This window comes from Sus scrofa, chromosome 6, assembly GCF_054392235.1.
Source record: "Sus scrofa isolate SSC_HxYL_T2T_F1_AM1 chromosome 6, Sscrofa_HxYL_maternal_Yorkshire_Landrace_v2.0, whole genome shotgun sequence".
NCBI classification, from domain to species: Eukaryota; Metazoa; Chordata; class Mammalia; order Artiodactyla; family Suidae; genus Sus; species Sus scrofa.
Genome location: NC_139388.1, coordinates 100,667,810 through 100,689,823, shown reverse-complemented (window position 1 = coordinate 100,689,823; position 22,014 = coordinate 100,667,810).

Below are 22,014 nucleotides of genomic sequence, written 5' to 3'. Positions count from 1 at the left end.
CCCTCCTGCACTGTTGGTGGGAATGTAAACTGGTACAGCCACTATGGAGAACAGTTTGGAGATACCTTAGAAATCTATACATAGAACTTCCATATGACCCCGCAATCCCACTCTTGGGCATGTATCCAGACAAAACTCTACTTAAAAGAGACATGTGCACCTGCATGTTCATTGCAGCACTATTCACAATAGCCAGGACATGGAAACAACCCAAATGCCCATCGACAGATGATTGGATTCGGAAGATGTGGTATATATACACAATGGAATACTACTCAGCCATAAAAAAGAATGACGTAATGCCATTTATAGCAACATGGATGGAACTAGAGACTCTAATACTGAGTGAAATAAGTCAGAAAGACTAAGGCAAATACCATATGATATCACTTATAACTGGAATTTAATATACAGCACAAATGAACGTCTCCTCAGAAAAGAAAATCATGGACCTGGAGAAGAGACTTGTGGCTGCCTGATGGGAGAGGGAGGGAGTGGGAGGGATAGGGAGCTTGGGGTTATCGGATACAACTTGGAATGGATTTACAATGAGATGCTGCTGAGTAGCATTGAGAACTATGTCTAGATACTTATATTGTAACAGAACAAAGGGTGGAAAAAGATGTATACATGTAAGTGTATCTTGGCCCCCACACTGTACAGCGGAAAAATAAATAAATAAATTTAATTAAAAAAGAAGTGATAGATTTTCCTTTAAGCACTGCTTTAACTGTGTCCCATATTCATTTCAAGATATTTCTTTTTCCTGTTGAAATTTGCTCCTAGACTCATGTATTATTTATAAGTGTATTGTTTAATTTCCAAATACTTGGGGAAGATTTTGGCTTTCTATTATTGATTTCTAGTTTTATTCCATTGTGCTTTGAGAAACACATGAATTCTAGTCGTTTAAATTTGTTAGGATTTTTACTTTGGCTTGGAATACGGTCACCTTGATAAATACTCCTTGTGTACTTGAAGTGAGTATGTATTCTGCTTTATTGTGTTTACTGCCCCATGAATGTGAATGAGGTTAAATTAACTGGTGGTGTTCTAGTCTTTGTCCTTACGTGCTTCTGTGTACGTGTTCTTTCATTTGTGGAGAAAGGAGTGTTAGAATTTATAATTGTCATTTTCTTTGTTTCTCCTTTCTATTCCTTCAGATTTTGTTTCATGCATTTTAAATTGCTGTTGAGACATATATATATATATATATATATATATATACACATGTATATATGATTGTTAGTTCTTGCTGAAGAATTGATCTCTTTATCATTATGTAATATACCCCTATATCCCTCATAATAATCTATCTTGTCTGTAGCTCACTTTGTCTGACATTAATTAACCGCTTGTACTGTCTTTTGGTTAATGTTCACATAGTACATCACTTCCATCCTTTGCTTTTAACCTCTCGATGTCCTTACTTTAAAAGTGGATTTCTTGTAGATGGTAAATAGGTTTTTTTGTTTTAGTTCAAACAATCTCTTTTAATGTATGTGTTGGGTCTACTTGTTTTTAATGTGATTATTGATATTGGTTGGATTAGTATCTACTGTTTTATCTATGCTACATACCACATTTCCACAAATTTAACAGCTTAAATTAACACCCACTTATTAGCTCACAGGTCTGCAGATCAGAAGCCTTGGCTGAAATCAAGGTGTTGGTTGGGCTGCATTCTCTGCCAGATCCTTTAGGGAAGAGCCTGTTTCCAAGATCATTCAAATTGTTGGCAGAATTTTGTTCCTTGCAGTTGTAAGACCAAGGTCACTGTTTTCTTGCCAGCTCTCAGCTGAGGGCCGCTCTTTGCTCTTAGAGCAACCACAGTCCCTGGGCCATGGCTCCTTTCATGATTAATGCTGCCAGTGGAGACTATCCCTCATGTCAAATCTCTCTCACCAGGAAGAGGTGCATCCTTTTAAAGAGCTCTTCAGGTTAGGTCTGGACCATTGAGGATAGGCTCTTTATCCCAGAGATAAGTGACTATGGACATTAAAACACCAGAAAAATCCCTTCAAGCAGCCCCTGTATTAGTGTTTCACTGAATAACCGGGAGAAAGTTGTATGTACACCAAGAGCCAGAAACCTTGAACGGGCATCTTAGAATCTCACCCGCCAAATTTACCATCTTACTATCCGCTTTTCTCTTTGTTACATCAGTCCTTTTCTTTGTGATCTTTTTCTACCTTCTCTTGGGTTATTTTTTAAAACTCTACTTTAATATCCTTTATTGGATTATTATTTGTATCTCTTTAAACATTTTTAGTGTTTCCCCCGGAGTTTACAATATATATATTTTATTCAGTGAACCTATCTTCAAATAATAATATACCATTCTGATATACTGTAAGAATCTTAAAGTGGTATTTTTCTATTTCCTGTCTCTCTACCTTTGTTATTGTTTTTTTGTCTTTTTGCCTTTTCTAGGGCCGCTCCCATGGTATATGGAGGTTCCCAGACTAGGGGTTGAATCGGAGCTGTAGCCACTGGCCTACGCCAGAGCCACAGCAACGCGGGATCCTAGCCGCGTCTGCAACCTACACCACAGCTCACGGCAACACCGGATCATTAACCCACTGAGCAAGGCCAGGGATCGAACCCGCAACCTCATGGTTCCTAGTCGGATTCGTTAACCACTGCGCCACAACGGGAACTGCTACCTTTGTCATTATTGTCATGACTTTTAATTTTGTGTATCATATAAACACACAATGCATTACTACTATTTTGTTTTAGACAGTGATCTTCTAAAACAAAATAAAATAATTTTATTTTACCATTATTTTATTTCTAAGGCAACTATGTCTTTATGGAGATCTAAGTTTTCCTCTGATACAATTTCTATTCAGCCTGAAGAACATTAACATTTCTTGTAAAGTAGAACAGCTGTCAATAAATTCCCACAATTACTATTTGTTTGAGGAGGTCTTTATTTCTCTTCCATTTCTGAAAAATTTGGGGGGGATGGAGGAAGGTGATACACAATTCTGGGTTAAGAGCTTTTTTTTCTTTTCAGTACTTCAAAGATGTAATTCCATGTCTTTAAACTTGCATGTTTCTAAAAATAAGACTTCTTAAATTCTTTTCTTTGTTCCTCTACATGTAATGTGTCCTTTTCTTTGGTTGCTTTCAGAGTGTTCCCTGTCTTTTATTTTTGGGAATTTGAATAGTATATGCCTGCTGTTGATCTCTGGGAATTATTTTTCTATTTTTCTGTTATTTAGGCCGCTTGTTATTCTCTGAGATACTTGAATCTATTGTTTGACGTCTATGATTAGCTTTGGAAAAATTTTAACCAATATTTATTTCAGTATTTTCTCTGATCTGTTTTGTCTTTCTCATCTCCTTCTGGGATTCCAAACTGGTTATGTGCTAGTGCATTGCAGCTGAGGGACTCTAAGCCTAGGGAACTAATCACTTTTCTACTGAGAAGGAAGCAAGCCTGTTCTTTGTCTTAAAGGGAGGCATTCCCTTGCCCCTCAAGGTTTCTGACTATAGTCCCAACCCCAACAATTGGCCTGGGTAATGAGTGAGCAAGACCTTGCATTCTTGGCTTTTCAACATGTAGGAGCACAAGAGACCAATGGACGATCAACTCTATCAGCTCTCCCTGTAGTCCTCTCTTTGGTCCTACAGCATCTTGGCTTCTGCTCACCAGAATTCATTGTTAAGGTAGATTTGGATCGTCATGACATTGATTTGGTTAGGGCACATGGGCAGTGTGGCTTTGACCATTGCACATGGCACAACTGCAAGGCCACTTGAGCATTAGGATAAGCATATGAATTTGTCTCACTCATGTTGAAACAAGGTTGTGCTGGGCTGTGTGTTTGTACACATATGAGAGGGATCTACATTTGGGAGCTGCCATTGATAGATAGCACCAAATACCACAGAATAGTTCAGGACTAGCCATCTTGCCAGAAGTTTTTCTGTTTTTACTGCTTGTAGATGGGATGATGACAAACCCAGCAGTAGTGAGATTGCCAGCCACACTTGCTGTTTGACTCAGGTGCACCTTAGAATTTGTTAAGCTTTAGTAGTAGATAGAGAGGACTAGGAGATCATTAACCCTATCTCCATCTTCACATCTCCAGGACTTGTGTTCCTTCCTCAAGTGCCAGGATTGTTGCTCTTCTTTCACTGTCAAAAAAGTGGTTTGCCCATCTCAATAACCTTTACCTCACCTTTCTCCTCAATTCCCTCTTGCTCATACCCAGAGCAAGGATCAGGTGTGAGCCAGACAGGGATATTTTTATGAAATTTATAGACCTATTCTGTCTCGTACCTCAGTGGGGGACTCGGAGTAGTGAACCTGCCAGCTAGATATCACTCATGTGAACTAAGCCCTTGTCAAACCAACAGTACAGTCCAGGGACTGGATCAGAATTAGGTTTGAATTTCATGTGAATATCTACAATGTGCAATTTTCCATAAAAAATCACTAGATTTTTAATGAACTAGAGAAAGTGTCTTACACAGGGAGATAATTACAACCAACTCCAGTTGAGCCCAGATGTTGGAGTTAGTGATGAAGCTTTCAAAATAGCTATTACAGGAGTTGCCTGGTGGCTTAGTGGGTTAGGAATCTGACGTTGTCATTGCTGTGGATCAGGTCATTCCTGTGGCATGGGTTCGACCCCTAGACTGGGAACTTCCACATGCCCTGGGCACAGCCAAAAAAAATAGCTATTATAAATATCCTAAAATTTAAAGGAAAAATATGTTCAAATAATTAAAAGAAAATATACTAATAATTAGTGAACAAATATGATACATCACCAAAGATATGGGAACTACGAAATAGTATTAGATGGGAACTTTAGAGCTAAAAAACAAAACCATTTAAATGACTAATTTACTAAATTAAACCCAAAGTAGTTTTGAGATGGCAGAAGAATCAACAACTTCAAGATAGAGTCATAGAAAAAAAAAAAAGATAGAGTCATAGAAATTACCCAATCTGAAGAACAATGAGGAAAGTGGATAGAACTTCAGAAATCTGTGGGACAATGTAATCTCAACATTCACATAACTGGGGACCAAGAGAGAGAAGGAATGGAAATGGAACTATTTGAAAAAGAAAATATTTGGAGAAATAATGACAAAATGTTCCAAGTTTGGTGAAAAACTTCAAGTTATAGATCCAAGAAGCTGAATGAATCTTAAGTAGAATGAACAAAAAGAAAATCACAACTACTTTTACTATAGACAAATTGCTGAAAGATAGAGATTTTAAAGCACCAAAAGAAAAATGACATATAAAAGGCAAAAAAAAAAAGATATGATTGATGGCTGACTTCTCATCAGAAACAGTAAGTCCAGAAGACATTGGAATGACACAGTCACATTGATAAAAGGAAAAAAAAACCCACCTGTTGACCAAGAATTTTATATCCAAAATTGTCATAATGTATTCAAAACTGTCCTTCAAAAAGAGGATGGGTAACAAACTAAAGACATAGAAGGTAAACAAAAACTGAAAAAAAAATGTTGCTAGCAAACCTGTGCTACAAGATATGCTAAAGAAAGAACTTTGTGTTGAAAGGAAATGACACCAGATGGTGTGTCAGCCAGGGTTCAAACAGTGTACAGAATCTAAATAGTACTTTGAATAAGGAAAATTTAATATTAAGAATTATTAACTAGGAGTTCTTTTTGTTGTTCTGTGGATTAAAGACCTGATGTTGTCTCTGTGAGGATGTGGGTTTGATCTCTGGCCTTGCTCAGTAGGTTAAAGATCTGGTGTTTCTGTGGCTGTAGTGTAGGCCCTAGCTACAGCTCTGATTCAACCCCTGGCCCAGGGACTTCCACATGTCACAAGTACAACTATAATAAGAAAGCAAAAGAATTATTAACTACAGCAAGAGATTGGAGTAACAAGGAATTGATGAATAAGAAGTAAAGTGGTATAAGGAGCAGGTACAACACCTAAGGATGAGATGGATTACCCAAGGCAGAGCCCCCTACGACAGGGGTTGAAATCCAGGCTTGTTTTGACCTTTTGTGTTTGGCTAACTTCGCTTAGCACAATGTTTTGAACATTCATCCATGTAGTATGCATTAACACAATCCTTTTTTTTTTTTTTTTTGTCTTTTTGTCTTTTTGTTGTTGTTGTTGTTGTTGCTATTTCTTGGACCACTCCCGCAGCATATGGAGGTTCCCAGGCTAGGGGTCGAATCGGAGCTGTAGCCACTGGCCTACGCCAGAGCCACAGTAACGCGGGATCCTAGCTGCGTCTGCAACCTACACCACAGCTCATGGCAACGCCGGATCATTAACCCACTGAGCAAGGGCAGGGACCGAACCCGCAACCTCATGGTTCCTAGTCGGATTCGTTAACCACTGCGCCACGACGGGAACTCACAATCCTTTTTTATGCCTGCACAATATTCCATTACATGTATATACCAGAATTTGTCCATTCATCCGTTGATGAGAATTTGGGTTGTTTTCCCCTTTGGCTATTGTAAATAGTGCTGCTATGGACATGCATATATATATGTATTTGTTTTGGTACTTGTTTTCAATTATTTTGTATACTTAGGATCCTTCTCTTTTGATGGATAATTTTACTGGGTATACAATTGTAAATTTGTGAGGGGTTTTTTTCCTTTTTTTTTTTTTTTTTTTTACCGAAATGAATTTATCACATCTGTAGTTGTATGATGATCATAACAATCTGATTTCACAGGATTTCCATCCTACAGCCCAAGCACATCCCCCCACCTAAATTTGTGGGGTTTTATTCTTTCAACACTTTAAATATTTCACTCCATTCTCTTCTTTCCTGCATGGTTTCTGATTAGTCCACTGCAATTCTTATGCTTGTTTCTCTATAGGCAAGGGTTTTCTTTCTCTGGCTTCTTTCAAGATTTTCCTTTTGCCTTTGGGTTTTGCAGTTCAAATATAATATCTAGGTGTAGTGTTTTAAAACTAGGTGTGGGGTTTTTTGTGTTTGTATTGTTTGACGTTCTCTGAGCATCCAAGATCTGGGACTTGCTGTCTGTTATTAATTTTAGAGAGTTCTTGGCCATTATTTAATATTTTTCAAGTATTTCTTTTGCTCTGTTCTTATGGTGTCCTATTTAAAGTAGGTTATACCTTTTGAATTGTCCCATAGTTCTTGGATGTTCTATTATTGTTCTTTATTTTTTATTTTTGCATTTCAGTTTGGTAAGTTTCTATTAACCTATCCTCAAATTTACATATTTTTTTTCCTCAGCTGAGTTTAGTGACTGATGAACTCATCAAAGTCATTCTTCATTTCTTTTATAGTGTTTTGATTTCTCTTATTTTCTTTTGATTCTTTCTTAAGAGTTTTCACCTCTATCTTATATTTCTCATCTGTTTGTGTATGGTCCCTGCTTTCACCCAGGAAAATCATTGATTTTTAGTTTGTTTAACTTTTCCTTATTGTACAGATGGGAATGATGACTTCTAAGGTCTTTTCATATTGCAACTGCAAGTGAAAGTCCTCTTATAGGTAATTTTAAAGACCTGGCCTTGTGCCTAATAGAGCGCTTTGATATCAGTATTAAAGTGTCTGTCTTTTATTGTTACATTCTATAGCTTAATGCTTACACCTTTAGGTTTTATAATAGAACAATTAGTCACATTTTTTAGTATACTATTTTTATTGACTTTAATAAATTACTTAATTTGCTACATTGGTAGAATCAACTCATTATCTACTTACATCTCTCATTGACAGACTAAAGGTATAGTTGATACAGTTGTTAAAAGATTCCAAAAGACACAGAGATATTTAATAGACAAAGAGACACACATTTTTCACTGGAGGTAGTTAAATTTTTGTTTACCAACCAAAAATTTTTAAGACATTAAACTTTTATAAGCAAAGACTTTAAATGAAATATTTTTGCAAGAGTTAAAGGCATGCATTAAGCTGAATATGGTTAGAAAAATGCTTTAAAACATTTTACATAGTAACTAACACTCGGTTAAAATTTTTAAATACTTAGATTTTTTTTTTAAAGGGCCACACTCAAGGCACGTGGTGGTTCCAGGCTAGGTGTCAAATCAGAGCTGTAGCTGGTGGCCTACACCATAGCCATAGCAACACCAGATCTGAGCTGAGTCTGCAGCCTACACAGCAGCTCACAGTAACACGGGATCCTTAACTCACTGAGTGGGGCCAGGGATGGAACCTGTGTCCTTGTGGATACAAATCGGGTTTCATTACCACTTAGCCATGAAGGGAACTTCTAATGACTTCATGATTATTTTTATTTCTGTATTGTAAGAAACAAAATTATCAATTAATTAAATCAGCTCTATTTAAGGCATTTGGAATAGTTTTTCAGATGTTAACTTTTCCTATTACCATGTCATAACAGCTACAATAATATACAACCTTTGAAATGCTACATAGTAAACATAATAACATATACTTCTGTGGCCGAAACTTAGGTAATAAGAACTAGTAAGATTACTATTTGAATTTGACCAAAAGTCTCTTTGTGTCATGCAAAAAAGTAATGATAATCTGTATTAACAAAACATCTCTGCTTTCAATATTACGTATGGCCACAGTAAGGGATTTTTAAGTTGGCCCTTCCTGAGTCCCACTCCTGGGTGCACACTTGTGTGGAAAGTGTGTGACAGGCAGCTGTATGCCATGTGGTGTGATCTTCTTGGTTGTCCTATAGGGAATTGTTTTAGTAGTTTCAAATATGAGGGACTTTAGAAGCTTTTTTTTCAGATTTTACAGTGAGTTGTTGCTATATGTGATAAAATTACATTATTATCTACCTCTTGTATAACTTCTCAGCTATAATGCCATGTTTATCTTCCCAGCCACCTTTTTGAGATCACCAACTACAGGTCCATAAGACCCCAGCTTTGTATTATAAAACTGGATTCACTTTGAACAACTCTGCACAATCACTGTACAGACATGGTTACATCTTTCTTTTCATCTATTGTCTTTTGGGATCCAACAAGCTAGACTAGCCAGAAGTCCAGAATTTTCCTTGTGGGTTTTTATTATCCAAAATTCTGGTGGCTTAAACAGATGGTATGTCCTTTTATGTATACTTTTGAAAAATCTGTGCTATTTTTTCTCTTTCCCACCTTAGGAACACTGATGACATGTGGTTAGGTCTCTGTAATCTTTCTTTTTTTTCCACCATTTTTCAGTTACTTTCATCTCACATTTTTCTCGATGTTGTCTGTGATATTGCCACTCCTGCCCTCTGACTCATCGTCATGGTTTTCTCCTGTGCTGATGCTACTTCTTGCTGTTTCTATTATGTTTTAAATTTTTGAATTGTGGTGGTGGTTTATCCCAACTTATCTCCTTAGGTCTACAATCTCTTTTTAAATTTTTAATTCTGAAATCTTATTTCATGCTCATGTCGTAAACAGTTTATACACACACACACACACACACACACACACACACACACACACATATACACAAATATACGTATATATGTATATATATATATATCCTTTGGCTGTTTGGGATACTTATTTTCTAAAATGACCTCTTTTATACCAGAGGGATATAACATGCTCTTTTTTCTTTCTACTTTGTTGTTGTAGTTTTAACATTTATTACTTTAAAAAATTGTTCCTATTTAATATGGCAGCTACAGGTGAACTTCTATTTGCTCAAATATGTGAATGGACTTGCCTTGTCTTTCCTTCCCCTCTCTGTGTCCTCATTGGGCTGGGAGTTAATTGTGTTCATATTTTTGTCTTTTTAGGGCTGTAGCCGCAGCATATAGAGGTTTACACACTAGGGGTCGAATTGGAGCTGTAGCTGCTGGCCTCCACCACAGCCATAGCCACACCAGATCCAAGCCATGTCTACGACCTACCCCACAGCTCACAGCAACTCTGGATTGTTAACCCACTGAGTGAGGCCAGGGATTGAACCCACGTCCTTATGAATACTAGTCAGATTCGTTTTCTCTGAGCCACGACAGGAGCTCTTTTTTTTTTTTTAATATTGAAACTATATTCACAATATTTTTAAGACTGATGACAATAGTGGGGCTGTACAATGACCTTTTACGTTTAACCAATGGCAATTAAGATGTTTTCAAATCTCCCCACAAAGAGACTGTCCTCTTGAGAGAATGTCAATTAATACAGAAAAATAAGTCGGACAGTTCAGGCTTCAAATCCTTCCACTTTTCTCAAAAGGAGTGCTAGTTTTTCCCCTGAAAAGAAGACCTGGCTAATTGCATATTTTTCTACTTGAAAGCCAGGTGTACAATTTTGAAATCAAGTGTATCTGTTCTGAAATAGCAATTTAAATAATTTCATATCATTGTGGAGCCAGGCAATGTGAGCTGTTGTAACATTTCTGCTAAGTACTGGTTACCCTCACATCTTATTCAGCTCCTCTTATTTTTGCTGGTTGTTGTTTTGCTCCAGCAAAGACCAATAAATAATGAAGAACTGTCTATCAAAGACAATGCTGGCCTGATGACCAAGATTATTTTCCTAATTCCAAGATTTATCAGTAACATGAGCAGCAGGCGTCTCCTGAGAGCCCTGTTGTTAAAATGTCACTGCAGATGGAGGCGAGACCCCGCAGAACAATGATATTGTGAGTTAGGAATGAAAACGTAGAAATAAATATTTCCCTCAAATCATTTCTTCCCCTAAATAAATGTAGGGAAGTGTCATAAAAATTGGAAGTTACAGGAAATATTTTGACATTGCCAATCACTTCTTTTCATTTAAGTGGTTTTTTTCAAAGACAGGTTTGTGATGTATAAATTATCAAATACGATTTCTAAATATTCCTGGGGTTTGTCAATAAAAAAAAAACCACAGGGCTCTTCAGTGCAGTTGTAGGAAAGACATGCCTCATAGATGGTTTCTGTTCATTAAATTTTCCTTCATTCTTGATTCATGTTATTCTTTCTATGTGCTTTTTGTACGTGGGTGGAAAAGAGGCACAGCTGCGGACATTGGATAACAACATTTCGCCTTTGAAGCACAATAGACGGTTCGCCATGGGCTCTGCGGGCAGACAGGGCCACACACGTGACTCCTGGGTCCTCCCCTTCAGCCAAGTGCCGACATGTGACAGAGATGGAGGAGCTGTCTGGACAGATGGCTGTGGGTGACCTATAGAGGTGTCCTTCCTCTTTTCCTGGAGTGGCCTCAGTGTGAATCCAATTGGCGTTACACGTTGAAATTGCAGGTTCATAATTCCTACCCACAATTTTTTAAATCGAGTTCTGAAGAATAGACATTTATTTGTGACTCATCTAGTGACCATGCCTGAGCTGAATTGTTGTCCAGTATGTTTATTGTCTGTAGTTATCCCCTTTACTGTGGCTGTTCACAGTCTTGATGCAGAAACATCAATGTGTTTGGCTGTGGATCACCATCCCAGACCCTGTGGAGATTGTTACATAATATGGGATAAATGTACCTTTCTCCAACCTGAAAAATTCAGAAGTTTGGAAAACATCTGGCCTCAGAGTTTTCAGATAAAGGATTGTGGTCTTATTATCAACCTGATAACTGCCAGTTTTATTTATTTTATTTTATTTTTGCTTTTTAGGGCCGCCCCCATGGCATATATAGGTTCCCAGGCTAGCAGTCAAATAGGAGCTGCAGCCGCCAGCCTACACCACAGCCACAGCAACACCAGATCTGGGCTGCATCTGTGACCCACACCACAGCTCACCATAATGCCAGATCCTCAACCCACTGAGCGAGGCGAGGGATTGAACCCATGTCCTCACAGATACCAGTCAGATTCGTTTCTGCTGAGCCACCGCAGGATCTCTGATAACTGCCAATTTTAGTGCTTAGGGTATGAGAAAAACATCGAAAAATTTTTTGCTTATTTATTAGTGATTGAATAAAGGCTACTTTGATGAATATATTTCTTTTATTTTCAATAAGCAGTCTAATTAAATCCTGAGTTTGGGAGACATATACATCTTAGCTGTCAGGAATTGTGTGTGTGTGTGTGTGTGTGTTAAATTAGATAAATATTTAGAAGAACAAAAATAAATGTATCCTTTTTGAATAGATGAACACTGAAAGGATTTAGAGGCACACAGTCATTGATAAGACTTCATGTGTAATAAGAACTAAACTTATTACCTTTGGCTCAAAAGGCTAGTAAGGTGCCTATTATATAATAGGTGCCTAACATACTTTTCTTGAAAAAAAATGAATGAATGACTAAGTGGAAGAGCTCGTAGGGAAGAGTACTGTAAATAAATAGGGATAATATAGTACCACCACCAACAGCTGGTTGAGGTACTCAGCCACCCACACATCCCGAGCCTTGCTAGAAGGACTTGGGAGATGAAGCCTGTAGGTGGGCTCATGGCTGAGACCCACGGTGCTGATGTGGAAGGGTGCACAGCTAGCGCAGAAGGGACAATCCAGAAGGGGCCCAGAGGAAGCCACACAACAGCTTCTTGGGCTCTTTCCCTTCTATTAGGCACAACCTAATGCTCATGCTTCTTCCTCCAGCAGCAGGAAACACAGGGACGTGTGTGTGCTGTTTCCACTTCAGGAAGCTGACTGTTCACTCAGCAGCTGGGTTTTAATGGTGACTCACCCATGCTTTCTGCTGCTGCTGAAACAAACTACCTCACATGGGGTTTAGACACAGAGCTTCATCTCAGTTCTGTGGGTGAGAAGAGGTCTCTGTACACGGAGGTGGAGCATTCGCAGGGCTGTGCCTTCTGGAGGCTCTGCAGGACAATGCACTCCTCTTGTTTTTACCTTCTGGGTGGCAAGCATCTCCCTGCGCCTTTCTCCCAGTCACGTCTTGCTCCAACCCTGCTGATTTTGTTGAATCCACCTGAATAATCCAGGATACTTTTTTAATTTTATAACCAGCGATTAGCTTACTTCCACCTGTAACCTTAGTTCCCCTTTGCCATGTAACATCAGTTCACGGGTTCCAGGGGTTAGATGTGGACATTTTGAAGGGGTGCTGTTCTGGCCATCACCGGGCCGGTCAGTGAGCACCAGCCAACCATGTGACAAAATTCCACCACCACCCCCATAAGGAAAGAAAATGTTCAGAGTAAACTGTTGTTTGCACAAGCAGCTTAGGGAGACTAGACCACCCTCAACTTCTTGTTTAGTGAATCAGGTGCCAAGGTCCCAGACAAATTCCCAGACACCAAGCCAAGACCAACCTTGCAAACAGGCTCCTCTGCAGACAGCACCCTCAGGCCTGCTGTGTTTTCTGGAAAATAGCTGACATTTACTGAGAGCTTACTGTGTGCCAGGAATCCTGCTTCATGCTTTGCGTGCATTTGAGATCCTTACTACACAGTGGTAAAAAATTTTTTGGCCACACCTGCAGACTGCATAAGTTCCAGGCCAGGGATTGACCCACGCCACAGCAGCAACCCAGCCTCAGAAGTTACCACTCTGGATCCTTAACCTGCTGAGCCACAAGAGAATGCCTATAAAAATTATTCGTGTGATATTCTATATTCTTTTTTATACTGAATCTTCAAATTCTGATGTCTTTTTTACACGTATGGTACCTCTCAGTTCAGACTAGCCACATTTCTGTGACCCAATAACCACACATGGCTGGCAGCTGTCATACTGGGTTCAGTTTGGGGCCCTTCTCGTCCAACTGGAGGAAGAGGAAAAGGGGGTATATATCTTCTTACCTGTCCTGGCGCAGTGGTGACACAAGTCACTTCCTCTCGTATTTCTCTGCCTGCAACCATCATAGACTCCATCTGGATGCCAGGGTTGTGAAAGATGCAGTCTCTGGCTTGGTGGTATCAACTTGTGACCCCTCTCCCCAGCAGAAAGGGGACCATGCTGTGCTGGCAGCCGGCCAGCCCCTCCTGCCCCAGCTGGGGCCTCAGAGGCAGCTCTGTATCATTTAATTTGGGAACAAGGAGTTTTCTATGGGACACAGAATGTATGTGAGTATGGGTGAAGGTCTGGAAGGGGGATGGGGAATGATAGGGAAACGGTCACCATCTGTGTCCCTCTGAAGCCCCGGCCTGCTGGATGCATGGGGTGTGGCCGCCAAGTGGGACTCCGAGGGGTCCCCACCTGGGCAGCTGTGGCCAAGTCTGCAGTGTTGGGTTAGACTCGGGCCAGCAGACAGGGGAATAAGTTGCATGTGGGGTGGGCATCTACCAAGCCCTTCTGCCCTCCTCTGCCACCACATTTGACCCCTGAGAGTTAACGACCTCTGCTTCTGCCAGCCCATCTTTGGTGAGTCCCTCACAGAGGTCTCAAGCCTGACCCAGAGAGAGGGATTCTGGGACACAGAGTCCAGCCCTGGGGAGCCCAGTGGGGCTGAGAGGGCAGCGCACAGAGTGCGCTTTGCAACTTAGTCTCTCCAGCCACGTGCAACTTCCAAACAAATACCAGAGTGATGACAAGCTTCTCTTTAAAATGAAGCAGACAAAGACATGCTAGCCTTCTCTCCCAAAGAGGCCATGCAAAGGTCCCCTGGGTGCTTGGGAGAGGCTGTTCCTCATAAATGAACCACCTTTCCCTTTTGCTGTCCTGTAATTTAAATCCAAGATAAAAAGCTAATCACTGTAACATACCTTATGTTGGACAGTAGTGGAATGGAAGAGGAGAAAGAAAGAAAAAACTAGCTATTTATATCAAATATACTCAGAGCCAAGAGGAAATATTCACATCTGTCATAATCCTAATTTCTACAAATGGTCATGTGGTCCTGCTCCTGTTGATAACTTCCTCTTCTCTCTGCTCTTAGTAAGCAAGACAGCAACTGGTGACCTCTTGCCTGGGACAGAAAAAAGGATAAAGCCACTACTTTGAGTAAATCATTGAACCTTTTTTGTTTTTTAACAGGATTTTCCAGCTGGTAGATTTATGGTTATCTCCCCTTCAAAACAGGCAGGATAGGAGTTCCCTAGTGGCACAGTGGCTTAAGGATCCTGCATTGTCACTGCTGTGGTGCGGGTTCAATCGCTGGCCTGGGAATTTCCACACACCGTGAGGGTGGCCAAAAACAAAAACAACTAGACAGGATATTTACCATGTTTTAAAATGTTGCCCATTGCCACTGAGGGGAAAACTTTACATAGCCACTGTACATCAAGGTTGAAAACTGTCCTGCATGAAAAATACACTTGGGGAGTTCCTGTCATGGCTCAGTGGAAACGAATCTGACTAGTGTTAATGAGGATGCACGTTTGATCCCTGGCCTCATTCAGTGGGTTAAGGATCCAGCATTGCTGTGAGCTGTGGTGTAGGTCGCAGACTCTGCTCAGATCCTGTGTTGCTATGGCTGTGGCATAGGCTGGTGGCGACAACTCCAATTTGACTCCTGGCCTGGGAACTTCCATAAGCCATGGGTGCGGCCCTAAAAAGCAAAAAAAAAAAAAAGTAAAAAAACCCTCCAAAAAACAAAAAACTTAGAATCATGTGCACAAAAGAAAAAAATTCTTATGTTTCAGAAAAGATTAAAGACCTCAACACTCCATCTCAATGTGGATTCACTTTGCCTGGGGTCCCTGGATATAAGGGGTTCTTGCTTCTGCCCTTTTCGCTTATTTTTACCCAACACTATTCATCAAGGCAAACTCTTGGCATTAAAACAGGTGAACACATAAACAGCCTTTAGGAATATACATTAAGCACATTTTCCTTGGGCAAGAAAAGACAAGTATGCTTGTTAACAGTGTCAAAATGTTTAAAATTCAGAGTCCAAATAATTCCTAAAGATATTTCTGTAGCTTTCAGCTCTAAATAGTAAATAATTTGGAATGTCTGTCGTGGCTCAGTGGAAATGAATCTGACTAGTATCCACGAAGATGCGGATTCGATCTCTCGAGCTGTAGCTCCAATTCATCCCCTAGGCTGGGAACTTCCATATGCCGTGAGTGCACCTCTAAAAACCAAAAAAAAAAAGTAAATAATTTATGCTAATGCATTAAAGGCAAATTATACCTCAGCAGTTTATTAGACTGTACATATAGGAAATAAATGATAAATACAGCCTTGAAAGTTGACTGACTTTTGAGCAAAGTTCTATAATGTTGACCATCAGGTAACCACAGGTGTCTGTTGCACACCCACAGAAGCCAGTTGACTGTGTGTTTAATACGATTTTGTTCATAGTTAAGGGCACAAGAAAATATTCAGCATAAATATTTACATCAATTGATCTAGAAATCACATGTTAAGAGATATGAATGCAATGGTCAAAATCTATCTTTTTAAGAGGACATTAAGCATTTCTTCAAAGTTTTTCAAGAAGTCGAAAAAGTAAAGTCTTTCGTGACATGAAGCCACTACTGCAGACCCTTTCCATGAGGGTGGGGGCACGGATGGTCCTTGTCATGGGTGTGTTGGAACCACCCCTCAGTCATTCCCGATGTAAAGCTGTCTGTGCAGCACAGCCTGGCCTTTCCAGGCATGGTAGTGTATCCATAGGAAGGAGAGGGTGCATCAGAGGACAGAAGGTATTGGAAAGAGAAGAAGAGCCTCTGTAGCTTCATCTGAAAGGATCCCAGCCTAAAGGTCAGAGGCCATTGCAAGACATGGGACCCCCAAAAAAGCCTGTTTCACAGAGATGCTGACCCTGGCTGCAGTGGACATTCCAGGACCAGCCTTCAGTGCACTGGCCAGTGGTCCCCAGCAGGAATGCACCCACCTGGAGCTGAGGGGCGGGGCCAGACGTGGAGGGAGGGAGTCAGCTGTGAGCACAGCAAGGGGGGTCTCCAGTGGGGGAGGGGCGGGCAGAGACGTTTAAACAACTAAACTGACTAAAAGTCGGTCTGTCTATTATCCCAGGCACTGGCCATTCCAGACAGCATCAGTGATAAAGTACTTCTTACTGAAAAAATACCCTGTAGGTATGAACTATAAAGTATTGCTTCAGTTACTACTGAGTTTTAATGATATATATATGTATATATAAGCTTAAACTAGCCCATTTAGATTACTTATCCTCTAATAACTGGCATTGTTTACAAGGACATTAACTTGGGACACTCTAGGAGATGCTTTTGGCCCCTGACGCATGTGGACCCCGGCCTGGCATTTGATTTGGGAGATCAAATCAAACAGACCAGGATCAGGATCAGATCAGGATCCTCCAAGGTCATGCCTCCTGTTGCTGTGATGTCACATTTATGTTTCATGTATGTTTTACGTTTCATGTATATCTAACATTTAAACGTTAGAGTCAAAATAAGCTAAGATTACTGTATGATTTTTTTTCTGGGTTTTCTTTTGCTCCAGTGTAAAGTTTTGAATGGGATTAATCAGATTCAAAAAATACTCATGAGGAGCCATATCAGCCTTGATGGACAATGTGGGGTGATCTGTCAAGCTCTACTGTTGCTCCTTGAAGAGTGATGCACAGAAATTGTCTAGAAGGTCATTTGCGACAAAAAATGCAGAGAAATTGATTATTATGTAAAGAATAAAATAATATCTTTCAGAAGAACGTCAAGAGAAATGACAAAGATGCTGGAAAGATCCAAAGGGAATGAGAGGTGAGCACACTCACCCATGACTGACGGGATCTGAAGCCTCGAACTCAGCCACATGCTCTGACATTTGCTGAAGGAAAACCTTGGGAGTTTTATACAAATATAATAAAAAATCTTGATGAATTTTCTGGCGAAAACTTTTCACTGGAGAATTTTCCATCGTAGGGACTTTTGAGAGCAATTGGAAGTCATCTTAACACTAAGAGCATTGCTGGTTTTGGAATTTATTGGGAAATGGGAATTTTTAAAAAAGCATTTCTTCTTATGCTTATGACATTTCCTAAGTTTATATGTATGTGTTTCTTCACATGAAAGAAACTTTTCAATGTGAAAATAATCAAAAGTTTTCCTCAACTATGGGTAAAGCTAGGCTGAGAAGTCTGGCTGTATCATTTTGGGAATATGAACACGTTTAATGATGAAGTCATTGACAACTTGGCAAATATTATTTATTAGTACCATGAACCAGTATGTGGGAATAAATTTTATTTCCTTTTCAAAATATATTAACATAAATGTATTTGCAGTGTAAGGTGATTTTTGTATTATGTTTATTTTTTGTTTTTTATGGATGTGATCATACTTACAAAACTCAACACAAGAAATTTCCCACTGTCTGCCTTCTTCTTTGGCCCTGCTTAGTTTTACTTTTCATTTCAGTGTTTGGTTACCCCTGGAAGTTATTCCGTTGCACAGAGGAGAGGGTGGAGTGTCTGAACGGTGACACTGCCCCAGGCTGCTCCTCTCTGACTGAATTCAGAGGCTTGTCTCACTGGGGCCAGTCTTAGGGGTAAAGCTCTTCTTTTGTGGGTCCTCATGGGTGGTTTTTTAGGAAAGAATCACCCAGGGTACTTGATTTTCAGGTCCTGTCACAGACAAGGCAAGCTAAGGATCCAGTATGCTTGGCCTCCTGGACAGTGAGGTGAGCAGAGAGGGCTGTGCTCACCTGAGGCTGGACCCTGTTACTCAGCCAATGAGGAGGAGGGGGCTTGGATGGCACGTGGGAGCCACAGACACTGGGGGCTGAGCACATGTCCCTCTGGGGTGGTACAAACTGGGCTATAGCAGTGAGAGCAATAATAAACTTATGGCGTATCATTCTGATACTTCCCAGGCTGTTCCAGGACCAGCTCTGACATGGCCAGATGTGTATAATAGAGAAGCTGTAATGACTGATCATCAGGGGCCTTGGATCCCAGAGGCTGCCTGCTGTGCTGTCGGTAAAACAGAGCGATCACTATCCTTGGTTTTCAGACTTTAGTGTGCAAGAGTATAAAGCTGTCAAAAGAGCAGACTTGCCAAGAGATTCTGATTGATTAGGTTTGAAGGGATGGCAGGGAACATGCATTTACAACAAATGGCTCAGGTGATTCAGATACAAGGATCTGGAGATCCTTCCCCTCAGCAAAGGCCTTCCCTCTGTCCCCCGCGTCAATACCAGACTGGAACCTGGGCAGTACAGCAGCCTTCATCACCAGGTGACTTACAAGTCGCTTTGTACCATGAATGTCTGATTGAAGATTCTTTGATGTTGGTATTCAGGTTAGCCAACATTCATTTCTTTTTTTGACAGTATAGCTTACGTTATTGTACAAGAATAGAGAGGGAGTTCCCTTTATGGCTCAGTGGTTAACGAATCCGGCTAGGAACGATGAGGTTGTGGGTTCATCCCTGGCCTTGCTCAGTGGGCTAAGGATCCAGTGTTTGTTTGTTTGTTTGTTTTTTATTTTATTACTCAAATGAATTTATCACATCTGTAAAGGATCCGGTGTTGCCGTGAGCTGTGGTGTAGGTCACAGATGTGGCTTGGATCCCACGTTGCTGTGGCTGTGGCTGTGGCTGGCAGCTACAGCTCTAATTAGACCCCTAGCCTGGGAAGACTCCATATGCCTTGGGTGCAGCCCTAAAAAGACAAAAGACAAGACAAAAAAAAAAAAAAGAAGGAATAGAGGTACCTTGTCCTCAAACAATAAGTCAAGATCTGCAGGTAGATGTGCTGCCTCCTCCTAGGGACTTGTGAGCTGGGGATCCTCCAGGGGAGGAGGGTGGTGGAGGCAGAGTGTGCAGTGAGGTTGTATGTGCAAGGGGTGGTGGTGTGTGCAGTGTGGGACTGTGTGTGCAGTGGGGTCGGTGTGTGCTATGCGGGGATGGTATGTGTTTCCACATCCTGGTCCCCTTGTCTCCGAGCCTCAGGGTCCCCATCTGGAGAAAGTGGAAATATGTGTGCTTAGCTTTAGCCTTGTGATACGGATTGAACATAATTCATATAAGTGTAATATTTGGAAGGTTTTATATATTCAGTCAAAATAAGCTCTTGTAATTATTATGTTTGTTAATATTTAAGCATGGATAAAAGAATGATGAACAACTATTTTTGTAGGATGGGAGCAAATGATACGACCACTGGTCAAACAGACTATAAGAAGTTTCTGTAACTTGGGATATCCAAGGTGGGCGGACAAGCTGGTGTTGACTAAGAATTGCAGAAGCTTGTTCCTCCAGAAATTGTCCTTGGCAGCTGATACCTAAGAGCTATGGCTCCTCCTGGTGGCTGTTTCAAGGACGATGCTCTCATTTCCCAGTTATCCTAAAATGAACTAAGAAGGAATCCTTGTGAACTCTGTACTTGATAAAACTCAGGCCAAACTGTGTGAATCATCTTGAGTTTAGCCAAAAAAACATACCATAAGCAAATCATGGTTAAAGCTCAAAGAATCTGGAAAGCATTTATAATTTTTCAAGCGGGTAGGTTTTGAGGGACCCAGAAGTACTGGGTGGAGTTTGGAATGGAGTCTTTAACTTTACAGAAGAGTGAAGAAGGAGGAAAATGCTGCGTAAAGCATGGCAAAGCAGTGGACCATGTTGGGGTTCAGGGGTTGTGGAACAGCCAGAGTATTTGTCTGAGATGCAGAAATGGGACAGAGCATCTAAGCACAGCCCAGCATTTCATTAGAAAATAAAATATTTGAAGTAAATTTATTATTTCTTTTGCCACTAATTTATTTAAAAACATTAACTTCATAGAAACTTGAAATGAAAATATTAATGTCAAACTACTTGTGATAATTCCTAGCTCATAGTGTCATTAAAATTTTGGTTTCTATGGTCAGCCTGAATTCTCAAAAACAATACAGAAACATAATAGTTTTAGGCAAAGGGTCCCTGAAAACCCAGACTCTCAGAAGTAATTCACATTTCAGTATTTGCTTTTGCTTTAAACTCCTTGACCAAAAATCATACTAACAATGAAGGAAACAGATGGAACATCTTGAAGGCATTTTACTCATGGAAACCCTGAAGCTTTTCCTGTTTTCTCTTTTTTATTTATTTTTCATTTTTTATTTTTATTTTTTTGGTGCAACTAATGAATAGCAAAGCAGGATTTTGTGTTTACGCTAGGAATTAACAACCTACCTATATATTATTTTTTAATTATGAAAACGAATTCTGACAAAGAGGAAAACTTTTGGTCTTCAACCCATTTGTAATCTTGGAACCACATGCCAAAGGTTGAAGGCTGAATCTCACAGGAAAAATCGAAGCCACGTTCTCACCTATCATTACCTATCCTATGAGATTGATTTGGCCAAGCCTCCCCGTTCACATGTGGAAAGAAATGACAACTCTCCTCCAATCATGACACCATGGCAGGGAGGCGGTGCCGTGTCTCATGCTGGAGTCGCAGGTCTCCTTTTTCTGCTGGGCCCCTGGGGCCTGAGCAGCCCCAGCCACCTGCTTTGCTCAGCCCTGACCTGGATGTGGGTCACAGACCACTTGATCTATCCAGGGCCTTGGTGAGTGAACGCCCGCGGTGGGTGGTTATTTCCCACCCCAGAGAGCAGCCCCCACCTGGACCATCAGACTCCCCGCAGGCATCCCCACATAGTCCCCAGCCTTCCTTTTCCTCTTCCTCCTCTGCTTCCCTCTGCATGCATCTTCACCTTCAAATTCCTTTTCATTTCTCTTGAAGAGCAGTTTATCTATTTTCTGACGCTAAAATCTATGCTGTGGGGGGACCTCATTTCTTGCACCTAATGCAGTTTACAAAGGTTTTGCCTGATCCAAGGTCATCTACTCCAGGGCCAAATCTTTATCGTTCCAATTTTAGTATATGTGCTGCCGAAGCGAGCACCTGGGCCAAATCTTTAAATGGCAAATATTTGGTTGTGGATGATGTAAACAGTTCTTCCCCCTCTGTCTGTTATTCTGTGGATGGAAAAAATTCCAAGATATTTTTGAACGCAAAGCCTAGCTTGTCATCTCCCTGTCAAAATCTGAGTGACCTTCTGAAGAGGGGGATTGAAACAGCACTAGGATGAGTTTGGCTGGGGGCGTGGTCTCATCACTGTAGGGTCTCAGGACAGAAAAGGCCTTGGGCTCCAACCATTATCTGGAAGCCGAGAAAGTCCTTTAGGTTTTCCCCCCTGACTCCACCTCCAGGGAGCAGGCCTGGTTTCTACTCGGGGTTGTGAGGGTCCTGGAGCCCAGAAATGTCAGGCCCATGGTCTTTGATGAGGAGAAACCTCTCCACTT